We start from the raw sequence: 12151 nt of genomic DNA on the forward strand, positions 1-12151 counted from the left end.
GTGGGCGTCCCGCCCAGTGTGGGGACGTCCTGGATGTTGGGAGTGGGACCCTCCTCCTAGCATCAGCCTCAGCCCACCTCATTACCGGCTCAGCTTGGCCAGCTCGCAGTTTCCCGAAAACTCTTCAGACTTCTCTCAGGGCACCAACACTTCCCTTCCAGCCCTCCTGGGGCACAAGGAGGTGGCTGGTAAAAGGTGGGCTAGGGGACTCACAGGAATGGACCTCTGCTCATCCACAGGGCCCAGGATGAATGGCTGCCTCTAGGAAGGAAATGTGCCTCCCAGGTCCCCTTTCCAAGGCCCACCAGCCCCTTCTCACTGTGACCTGAGGCCCTGGTCTGGATGTCTGAGCTCATGAGAGGGGAGAGGTCCTTGGGAGAAAAAAATCCCTTTCCCTCTTCTCATTCCTGCCCCTTACACGCATCTGCTCCCCTATCCCAGGCTCCAAGACTTCCTCAGGCTAGAAGTGTTGGGTTTTGTTTGTTGATGTTGATCAAGAGTCATTGGCAATTTCTCCAGATAAGCAAAGGACTGAGAGATTAAGACCCATAAAACTCACCAATTTATAGGGAATGGTTCATGCCCCACTCCTCTTCTCCTCCATCACCCCCCCCCCCGCCCCTCCACTGGACCCCTCACCACAGGGACATGACCTTACCTCTTGACCCCTCCTACTCAGGAACCAGGTGGTCAGCTAGCATGACCTACCCACCTGCCCTGCCCCACCCACCCTGTCCATCAGTCCATCTGCCCATCTGCCCAACCCTCAGATGTAGCTCTTGCCTGTTTGATGTTCAAGCCCTTGGTTGTGACAATCATATCTGATCATTAATAATGCAATAATGGAATAGTGACTGGAGAGACACTTGGATAATCAGCTAGCACAGGCTCATTAGTGGCACAGAACAATCACAGCGATGTAATAACAGATCCCAGGAAATTTCAATTAAACCTGGAACTTTGTTAGGGTTTCATTTTATTTTCAGCAAGGCAAAGGACAGCGTAATTGCAATCAACTAAAGCCAATGCAAATCTCTTCCAAAAGAGACCCCTTCCCCTGGGTATGTGAGGGAATTAAGCCTCGCTCTTCCTTAGCTCCTGCCCATCTTAATTCTGAGCTGCTTAATGAACTCCTTCTCTGCCCTGAAGAATGTTCCAACTGAGTCTCTGGCTTCACTTAACAACGGGATCATTCTGGCTTCTGGCTGTCTGATAAAGAAGATGATGCTAAGAATTTGCATTTAGTGAAAGCTCAATGTGTGCCCGGCACTGTGCTAACTCCTTTACGGGGGTTTTAATCATTAAAACTTTAGCTTATTGAGCTTCTGATTAATAGTATCATCATTTCACCAGTAAGTTCACAGAGTCTGAAAAAAAGTAAGAAACATGCTCTGGGTAACATATTTCTTAATATCAGTGGTACAGCCAGAACGCAAAGCCAGACTCACCCAAGTCCAAAGATCATGCTGGCTGGCTTACACACACTTTCGTCTGTCTTCTTTTCTCCCTTCCTCCTTTTCTCTTTCTTCTACTCCTCTTTTCCTCCTCCTCCTCCTTTCCTTCCCCCCACCTCCTCCTCCTTTTCCTTCCTCCTCCTCCTCCTCTTTCTTCTTCCAGTGTGTGTGTGTGTCTCTCTCTCTCTCTCTGGATTAGGCATCTGGTGAGATTCAAGGAGAGGGGGTAACCAAAATACTATACAGCACAGGTCTCTCATGTCAGGTCCTTGGTCTTCAGCCTACAGTGAGCAGCTGGGGAAAGTTTTTTAAAAATAGCTTCTCTGAATCCTGCCTCCAAATCAAACAACCTAATCAGAATCTCTGGGGATGGAGCCCAAGCATTGTATTTTTTCAACGCTCTTTAGGTTAATAGAAAGCCCACTTTCTTGTCCATTTGGAGTGGTGGTTTGCTCTAGGTTAAACTCACAGACTTTGGAGCTGACTCTGGCTTAATATTTGTGCCATTCATGGCAAAGTATTAACCTATCTTAGCTCCAGTTTCTTCATCTGTAAACCAGGGACCCTATGAGGACCATGTGAGATGGTTGTCTGCAAAGTACTCAGCGGAGTGCATGCAAAAATTAGCTCTCAGAAAAATTGCCGTCTTTGTTTTTTAATTTTTAAGTAGAAATTCTAGTTTTGGATTGGGACTGACCTGGACTCCAATGCTAGATCTGGACTTGGTATGTATATGACCTTGAGTTTGACTTCTTTGGGCCTTGTATGCCCATTGGTAATGAGGGTGCTAATAGTGGTTTCTCAGACAAGGATACAAAAACAAGGTCCCTGATGCTTCCAACTCCAACTACAGCCTGGGTCTGAGCCTGGAGGCCACGTGCCTAGCCAGAACAGGGTGAGCCCAGACCAAAGATTCAGGTCCAGAGTGTCCACATTCCCACAGACACTGTCCCATACCCAGCCCAGAGGAGCCCTTCCCAGGTGCTCTTGCTTTTCAATGATCAATTTCATCATCCTGAGCTCCACTTCACCAAAAGGACAGGGTCCATCTTCCACTACTAGATCAAAGCTGGCCACCCAGGGTGGACAACACTGCCATTGACCATGACAAGGAGCAAGTGCCATTCAGAGAGGAGGAAGCCGCAGCTTCCCTGGTGAGATCAGAGTGGAGGGCTGTGGAGGGAGGAGTGGGGGAGGAGAGAAGAGAGAACCCGCCCCCTCCCTTCTCCCTTTCTCCACCCACATCCCAACACCCTCACCAGGTCCCTGAAACTCTTAAAGGGGCAGCTGTGGCACAGAGACCAGAACTTCTTACAGAAGCCATGTGTTGGAATTCTGTTCCTGCCCTTGCCAGGACAGAACTGCTCACCAAGGCAGGACACCCTGGTCACCACCCACCTGGGGACATGGAGAAGCCCATATCTTCAGGTGTCATGAACTTCTTAAGCATCAGGACATTGATAATGTAATTAACACCTGGGTTCAGGTCAGGAGAGTTGGGAAGACCCTTTCTCAGTGATTAGAGAAGGGACAGATGATTCCTGCCCTAGAAGACTCACATGAGAGCAAATGAATAAGGCTTGACATTGACCTCAGAAAAGCACCCCACCCTGCCCCAGGCCTGGAGCCTGGAAGATACCCCTCCCCCAACTCTGCGCCTCCCTCACCTGGTGTTTTGGGCAAGAAGTCGGCCAATCCTCAGTCCCTCTGTTGCACCCCATGCTCCATGCAAACAGGATTCAGTTCGAAGTGAAAATCCTTCAGCAATTACCTGTAGAAACAGGATGGAGAGTGCTGGGAACAGAAAGAGGAATTTATTTATTTGTTCTCTGTGCTTTGAGTTAGATTTTAAATTGTCCTCCTATAGATAAAGGCGTCTCTCCAATTGCTCAGCCCCAGATCGCAACAGCTAATCTGCATCCAGTGGATCAAAATAGGCTTCAAACCAGGTGGAGACCCAGAGCACATCAGGAAACCAGAACCGGTTCTGAGCACGCAGAGTGGGGATTTAAGAGTCACGTGAAGCCTTCTTGGGATTTTCTGGGGCAAGGGTGGAGGGGACCGGGGATTTCCAGGACCAGGAAGATGCTGGAGGGAGGAGGGTAGCAGTTAAGGAAGGGAAACAGGAGCTCTCAGTGGGAGCAATTTTTCAGGGGTTGCAGTGTCTGTGTGTCTGTGCAGAGTGCAGCAGCAGAATGAGGGCTCCGTGTGTTTCCCGGATAAACGAGATTAGGGAAGAGACAGCCAGACCTGGTGATGCGCTACCAAGAGAATTTTGGATGACATCATTTGCTCCCTTGAGCATCCACTTCCTGGTGTGTAAATTGAGGCTAGACTAGTTATCTCTTGGGTCTGGGTGAGGCTTCAGTTAAAGTGGTGGAACATCCAAGTCCCGTGCTTGACACTTTAGGAACTGATCAAATGTTAGTTCCCGGTCCCCACACCCATTCTCTGGAGCCCATCTTTGGGAAAGGATGTGGGGAGATGGTAGAACTTTGCCTGGTATGGGACAACTTTGCCTGGAGGGTTCCATTTGGGTCCCTGCACAGTCTTGACACAAACTTCAATCTCCTCTGTGGCCCGGCCTGTCCCATCACCGGACTCCAGGGTGATTTTCAAGCCAACAGATGGGCTGCTTGCTTCCAGAGGCAGATCCTGCAGAAGGCAGGGCCGTGTCTGTCTTGCTCACCTCTGTATCTCCAGGCTAAGCACAGTGCTGGGCACACAGTGGGTACTCAGCAAGCGCCTGCTGATGGAGGGACTGGCAGAGGGTAGGCTCGAGCTCTGGCAGCTGCCAACGATGGAGCTTTGGAACAAGGGAAATGACTATCAGGTTGCCTACAGGAACTTTGCAAAATGTTCCTGTCTGGCAGTTCCTCCAGCCCCAGACCTGAGTCCCTGGCTTAGGTGACACTCAGAAAGAAACACCAGCCAGCCTGCCCTGTCTCGGACTGTCTCCTCTTCATTTCTGTAATCCCCTGTATTCCAGGACTGAAAATGGTCAGGGGCACCTAACACTCATGGGCATCCTGGGGCTGGGAGGGCCTCCATTAGCACCTGCAGCCTTAGCTTGCTTCCAGAGACCCTCTGGCCCCTGGCCCTCCATAGGCCCTTGGAGAGTTGACTCTTCAATCCTCCCAGTCCTTAGAATGAGGGAGGAAGAGCAGGCAGAAGCTCCAGGCCTTTGTTTCCCTTGGACATCCTCCCATTCAAGTGCTCACATTTCATGTGAGTTGGGGACAAAGAGAGAGAACGGGTAGGAAGGGACGGCAGACAGAGCTCAGTGCAGGGTGAGGACCGAGGGGGCCAGAGGACAGCTGCATCCTCCCCCGCCTTTGCCATGACTCTGCTGGCCTGAGGACACAGGGCAACCCCATCCAGGTGCCCTCTGTCCTACCCCAACTGCCCGATCAGGCAAAGGAAAGGGAAGTTGGAAAAGCTACAGCCCCAGTGACTGCAGGCCTCATTTCCACTTTGTGCTTCAGAGTCTAAACTGTCTAACATTTCTCCGCCGACTCACTTTGAAAAACAAGAACAAAAAGTTAGGGAAAATGCATTCTGTGAAATACTCTGCCTCTTGCACACTTGATCTCTGAACTGGGAATAATGGGAATAGTTCTGACGGCATAGGGCCTGGTGTCTGCTTCGGGTCTGCTCTCCTCATGGAGCAGGAGCTCAGTGGGCGGGAATAGAGCCTTTAGAAGTTTCGACCTTGTGTGTGTACCCAGCACAAGGCCTGAGAGGTGTTTGGTGGGAGGGCAGGAGGGACAAGGCAGGAAGTGCAGGTGGCGCAGGAGCTGGATCCCTGGACAGGGTTCCTGCTGGTGCTGGGATCAGAAGTCTTGCCCCTCCCGCACCCCTTGCCCGTCCAGGGCCCCCTTTCGCACACAGCTCAACACCCCTTGCGGCAGGCAGCGCTGGCCTGGCGGCCTGCTCACATGTTTATCCTCCGCTGTCCCCTGGGACGGTCAGGACTTAATGAACTGCTGAGTTGCCGAGGTAGCCTTTGATCCCAGCAGTTCAGTAGAAGAAATCGATACCATTAGTGGAGAAAATCTAGGTTGTGATGTGGAGATTGGGGTGGGCCTTGCGGCCATGTGACTCCCTGCCCACCTGCTGGAAATGGAAGAGAGGGCGCAGTGGGAATCTGGGCCCATCTCCCAGGACTGAGCGCTGCCCCTAGAGCTGGGAAGGGTGGTCAGGACCTCGGGACACTTCAGACCAGGGCTGGGCCAGGGTCAGAGATTAGGAAGGAGTCTGAGTGGGCCCGGAAGGCTAGAAAGGAGGGCAGCTGGCACGATCGAAGGTGAGCTGGCGGGGAGAGGGGACAGAGAGAAGATGGGGAGAGGACGGTGGGTAGCAAAAGAAGAATGAGTGAGCTGCAGCTTGGCAGTTGGTCGCAGTAGATTCCACGTGACCAGCCATGATCCTCGGAAGCCAGCTTAAAGCCCGGGAGGAGTTGGAGTAGATGGTGCGGCAGTAGAGGACACGATGGGGTCAGCTGGGATGGAAAGGAGCTGAGCACCTCACCTGGTGGCCCTGAGAGAAGAGAGCGATGCCAGTGTGCACCCCGTGTGGTCCTGCCTCACCAGGTTTGCCATGCCCTCTGCCCCTCCGCTGGCCCTAGGCCTAGCCTGCGTTTGCCTGTGGGCATCCTCCATCCTTGGTCACAGTCCCATCCAGGAACACCTAGGTGAAGCCCCACCTGGCACACTTGGCAGATTGGGCCAGCTCTCACACCTGGAGAGGCGAGGGGGACCTCTGACATGCATTCTGTCACCCTCAAATGCCCCCCCAAGCCAGGACCAGGGTACTGCTCCGTCAATATCTGCATCAGTAACCTGCTGGTTCTGTGTCACCAGGGGCACACTGTGCCCACCAGGTGTGGTATCTCCCTGCTCCCCCCCACCCTGGCACTCAGCAGGGTGACAAGGCCCCAAAACAGCTTTACACAAGCAGTCCAGGCTGCTGCATGGAGGGCTTCCTTTCCCCTGGCCCTCTCCACGGGGCTCTACCCGGGCCCTGCTCCTGCGGGCCAGCCCAGCTTCAGCAGCTCCCTGTGGGCACAGCCTGTGAGACAGCAGCTCTGCACCTCCAGGCCTCCTGGGTCCCAGCTGAGACCCAAAGAGCTGTGCAGGAGGGAGGGAGCCTGTGGTCCCTGCACAGCCACCTGCGCCCTGCCCCTGCTCTGGGCTTATTCTGGGCTCCATCTCAGGCAAGTCATTTCCTCTCACTCCCAGGTTTCCTCATCTAGAAAGTGCAAACTGATCACACCTGCACTGCTTACCTCCTAGGACCTGGGGACACTCAGATGAGAATATAGAAGGGCAAATACCACAAAGGTGTTAGATACACGCAGTCATCTGTTCCCCAAGCACACGCGCATTCAAATGCACTGTACGAGAGACTCTTCCCAGGGGCAGGAATGACCCTGGGTGCTTTGGGCCCTGTGACCCTGAGGGAACTTGTCGGGTAGAACCCAGACAGAGTGAAGTCATAGGAGAAAACATCGCAAACACAAAGAAATGCGTGAAATTGTTCTGAGGGTGGAGTTTGACTCTAGTTTGGAAAAAAACCACGCTCAGGCTCTGCCCAGTGAGTCGCTGGGATAGCAGACACAGGGACCTTGGTTGGAAGTTGCTGTCCCAGCCAGAGGGGTGGAGTGGAAAGACAGCAAGGAGGATGGGTGATGGGCTCAGTGTCCTCGGCCTGTCGGGCATATGTTCAGAGAACAGGGTCCCTCTGCCCTCTGCAGGCCCTAGGACGGGTCTCACTATTGTCTGTGGACATCCTCCATCCTTGGTCACAGTCCCAGCTGGGAACACCCAGGTGGCGCTCCACCTGGCGCACCTTGCCGGCTGGTCCAGCTCTCACACCTGGCTTGCGAGGGAGAGTGCTGTGGGCACGCCCTGTCAGAGCCACCAGAACAACAATCTGAGTGCACAGAGGATCCCTTCCTCCATTGTCTTCTCCCACCCCAGCCCCAGCTGGGCCCCTGCTCACAGGCAGGAGCCATTGCCCCTGGGGGAGGGGCAGGGGCAGGTGTTCTGAGGCCTGGAGCCAGAGAACTGTTCTCAGAAGGGGCAGGACGGGGTTCTGACGTCAGGAAGGGGTGCCAGCCAAGGGGATGCACGCCAGAGGGACTTGGTGGAGGCAAGTCCCAGCAAGGCTATTTGCTCAACACCTGAAACCGGCAGCCTAGTCTCCTCCCCAGCTCTGAATGAGGCTAGAGCTCCCTTGGGACTTCCAGCCAAGTCACCCCTGCCTCTGCTAGGGACCTTGGCCCAAATGGTATCCCGAGAGCTGCTTCTCCTTACAGCAAACCCTCCACCCTGAGGGTTGTCAGCTTCTGTGTGAGCTTCTGTGACCCTCAGCTGAGGCCATGGCCAGGGATCTGCGTTCCAATCTCGCAATAAGACAGAGGGCTTTTGAAGATTCTGGTTTCCCGTCTTTCAGGAAGAGTGATGTCAACCCTGGAATGATAGCCACTTATTCACACCCTCATTTCATGGGCCAGAGGAGCAGACACACCCAAGAGCACACAGCTGGTAGGGACAGAGCCAGACCCAGGAAGGAGCCCACATCTCCAGTCTCCTTCCCTCCATGGACCCCTCTTCCTCACTGTCACTCAGGATCCTGAGATGGCCTCTGCAAGGACTGAGGGGTCTTGGGCTAAGATGGACTCTGTGATACTTCCCAGGAAATGTGACTCTCAGAAGCGCAGGAGAGCCCCTGAGGACTGCAGTAAGCCTAGAAGAGGTGGTAACTCCAGCTTTGGAACTTGGCTTTGGCCACCTTGGTTTTGGCCAAAGCTGTCCAAGTCATATTTCCAGGAGTTGTAACGTCACGGAGGCCAGAGGGAGAACTGGCCTGGAATCAGGAGACTGAGTTAGCCGCTTAGAGTCTATAACACAGGGCAAGTAACAGAATCTCTCCAAGCCTCAGTTTCCTAATCTGGAAAATGGGCATGCTATATCCACTTCCCAGATTCATTGTGTGTGTGAACGGAAGTCCAGGTCTGGAGTGTGTAGCAAGGTACATAGCTCTTCCCAGGTACCCTCCTCTTTTCACTTTTCCTTGTTCTCCTTCCTCCTCCCTTTCTGGGTTTCCTGAACTGAAAAAAATAAACTGAAGTGGTTTCTATTGTATCTACAACCACCATTTCCAACCCTTAAGCCACTTCGGTAATCTCTAGTGACCCGATGGAGCAGGCACACACATTCTGCATAACACCACTTCACCACACACGCACACACACACACACACACACACCGGGCACTGTGACTCTGCATCAAAAAAATAGAATTTCAGCACTGAGTGACACATGCCCTTTGAATTCAGCATCCATAGGTTTTTTAGGAACAGTTCTGACTTACACCTGTTTGTCATCGAAACTGTGACATTTTTAGAACGAAAGTGTTGCCAGGACAACAGGTATAAACCAGGAATGTCCTGGGAACCCTACGCATACTCATCAGGACCTGGTCTCTTAAGTGAAGAAACTTGTGCCCCTGTCTGGGATGCACACCATCCTTCCATCCCATCCCAGGAGCGCCCCGGACCCCAGGCCAGGCTCTCTGCCACTGCTCTGGCCTGTCAGCACGCAATGCTGGCTTCTCTCTTCACCATGGATTGCTGCCCCAGCATCGCCTCTTTGCTTCTTTGTGTTGCATACTCACCATGAGCAAACTGGGCAAGCCTAACACTGGCTGGCACATAGTAGATGCTCAATAAATGTGTGTGGAAAGAAACGCCCACCTGGAAGAGAAAGCTAGGCAGAGAGTAGGGGTTAATGTGGCTCCTGGAGGGAGCTGGAAGAAGTCAGCTTAGCAGTAAAGAAGAGAGCTGTTGTTTCCTACCAGGCAAGTCAGAGCATCTTCAGCCCCCTCCCTCTACCCTCCATGTACACATCTCTACAAATGGCACCTGGTGGTTGGCCAGGGAGCTGACATCTCCATGCCTGCAGGTGACGAGTCAAGAGGACAGTAAGTGCTTTGTTGAAAGGCTTTCAGAGTTGGAGACTGTACCCAAAAGAGTGAAGGCAATTCAGAACCACCCCCAGGAGTGTTCCCCACTTCCCGTCCCTGGCTGCCCTCCCTCCCCCAGCTGTGGCATCCAGATTGGGTCCCTTGTGCACTGCAGCCAGCTGCCTGGGTGCCGTCACTTGTCACTTGACAATGGAGAAGGATGTTTCTCTATTTTCTAGCTCAGATGAGCTTTCGAAGACGCTATCTGGCTGTGATATAAATCCATTGAGAAAGCCCTGGAGGGAGCCCCTGCAAAGCCCTAAATTGGACACTAAAAACAGATAAAAGCCGATGGTTTAAAGGCTTTATGTGAGCTCCATTTGGGGGAAGGAATGAAAACAGGGATTTAGTTTGTCCTCTCCCACCAACGCATTTTGGGCAGCTGTGGCCTGAGATCTTAAATATTTTGTGTCCCAGTTGCATGGAGCTGAGAAGCCAATGAGCCAGTGAGAGAGGGGAGGGACTCCAGCTACCCAGCAGGCCCTACTCCCCAGGTTCCCCACCCCCCACCCCCGGCCCTGCGCTGATGGCCAAGTGCAGAGTCAGGACTAAATGACCGAAGGGATGGATTCCAGCCATTCCCAGCCCAGCAGATGCCCCAGGGAGCACCCAGGTCCAGGTGAGTGAGCAGGTCAAGCCCCCCACCCTGTGTTTCTGCAACGCAAGTCCCTGGTCTCCTCAGACCCAGCTGGTAGGTGGCAGACCAAGCAGCAAGACATTGCTTCCTACCTGCCTTTCACCCTCTTTCATGCCTCTGCCTTTCTTGGCCACTACCCTGCAGCCAAAGAAAACTGGGAATTTGGGAGTACGGAAAGGCCAGAATGAAAATTCCAGAAGGTTTTAGCCCAACAGGCAGCGCACAGGGATATCTGGAGTAACCTGGGACACACGGCAATCCTGTAGCCTCTTTTTGGGGTAAATGATGAAAGTGAAACTATTCCAATCAAGAGGATAGGTTGTCACTTTCTCCACATAGAGCCTCGGTAGCTGGAGGGGTAATGCTACTCCTGTTCGACTCAGTGGTTCTCAATCTACACATTAGAATTTCCCAGGCAGATTTTTAAAATTCCCATGTTCAGGCTACACCCCAGGCTAGTTACTCAGAATTTGAGGGTCGAGACTCAGACATCAACATTCAAATTGGTTCCACCATTTTCCAGGTGAAAATGGTGCATTTCCACTGTGCATTTAAGATTGAACCACTCTTCTAATGACCAGACCTGCTAAGGAACATATGGAGGGTGGTTCAGGGGCATCTCATCGTTTCTAAATCTCTTACCAACACTGCCTTAACTCCCACTCTTTGATTTAGACCTGTAGTGAAGATTTGACCATTGATGAAGGTCAAGTTAAGAATCTACGCTTTCCTTCCTGCTAGGCAGGGTGAGCCTGACTCAAGTCTGACCTGCATCAAGATTAGCGCAGTATGGAAGCAGCCCACTGGGGCTGGAGGTCATGTCAGATCTGGGAGGGGTGCTGGGAGTCATATAAGCCAACGTCTCTCCCATCTCACAGGTGGGGACACAAAGGAGACTGAGGGTACAATTATCACTCTCATTGAGATGGTCAGTGAGCACTTGTCTGAGTCCTGAATTCTGTCCTTTATGCAATAGTGTCTGGCTTGGGGGTTCCAGATCCTTGGGAATTCTAGCTCTTCCATCAAATAATGGAAACTTAAGACAGCAAAACCTTTTGACTTCTGAAAACCCCTATATGAATGCATTCCGCACAGAGGAGAAGAGGAGTCATAGCACCATGTTGAATGATATTGTTTGGAAGCTTGGTTTTGCCATTTAGAAGCCCTGTGACCTTGAAGGCCATCTTAACCTTTCCAAGTTTTTGTTCTACTCATTTATAAGCTAGGAAAGTATTAGTTTTCACACTAGGTTGATAAGTAATACTTTGATGAGATTGAACCTGTCAAGTACGAGGGCCACACCAACAGTTTAGTGAAAGTTACCCATCCCTTCCTTTCGGCCCCCAATCCTCTCCTAGAATCAAGGAGAGGCTTCCTATCAGCAGGACCATGGTCCTCAGCCCTGGAGGCTGCATTGACCTGGGCCCAGTGTAGGAATTGTGTCCCCAAAACAGCATGGAAGCTTAAGGACCCTGCTCTTTCCCCAATATAATCTCCTGGGTTGCAATAGAAAGCCTGGGTCAAGGTCCTTCAGGTTTCATAGTAACAATATGAAGAAGTCTCACCTTTCAGCAGAAGGTCCCAAGTTCCTGGCGACCCTGACCATTTGAGATATGGCATCCTTCCTGGCCCTTGTTCAACTGGTCTGGAATTAAGGGAAATCATAAGTAATTTTTTCAACAAGTGCCACCTGATCCCCTACTCTGTAGCAGGGATAAAAGAGTGACCAGACACACATGGTCCCGGCTCTCATGGAGATTCCAGGTAAGAGACTTCAGACAAAGGACTTCAGTTCATTGGTGCTTTCATCTGATTTTTGTGTCCCCGCAACGTTCACATATTGAAATCCTGATCCCCAAGTGAAAATATCAGAGGTGGGACCTTTAGGAACCCTCATGAATAGAATTAGTACTCTTATAAAAGAGTCCCTGTTATGGTTTGGATGTGAGGGGTCCCCCAAAAGCTAATGTGGGAGAAAATGCATGAAGGTTTGGAGGAGAAATGACTGGGCTATAACCTTAACCTAATCAGTG

The sequence above is a fragment of the Sciurus carolinensis genome, chromosome 11 (assembly GCF_902686445.1).
Source record: "Sciurus carolinensis chromosome 11, mSciCar1.2, whole genome shotgun sequence".
NCBI classification, from domain to species: domain Eukaryota; kingdom Metazoa; phylum Chordata; class Mammalia; order Rodentia; family Sciuridae; genus Sciurus; species Sciurus carolinensis.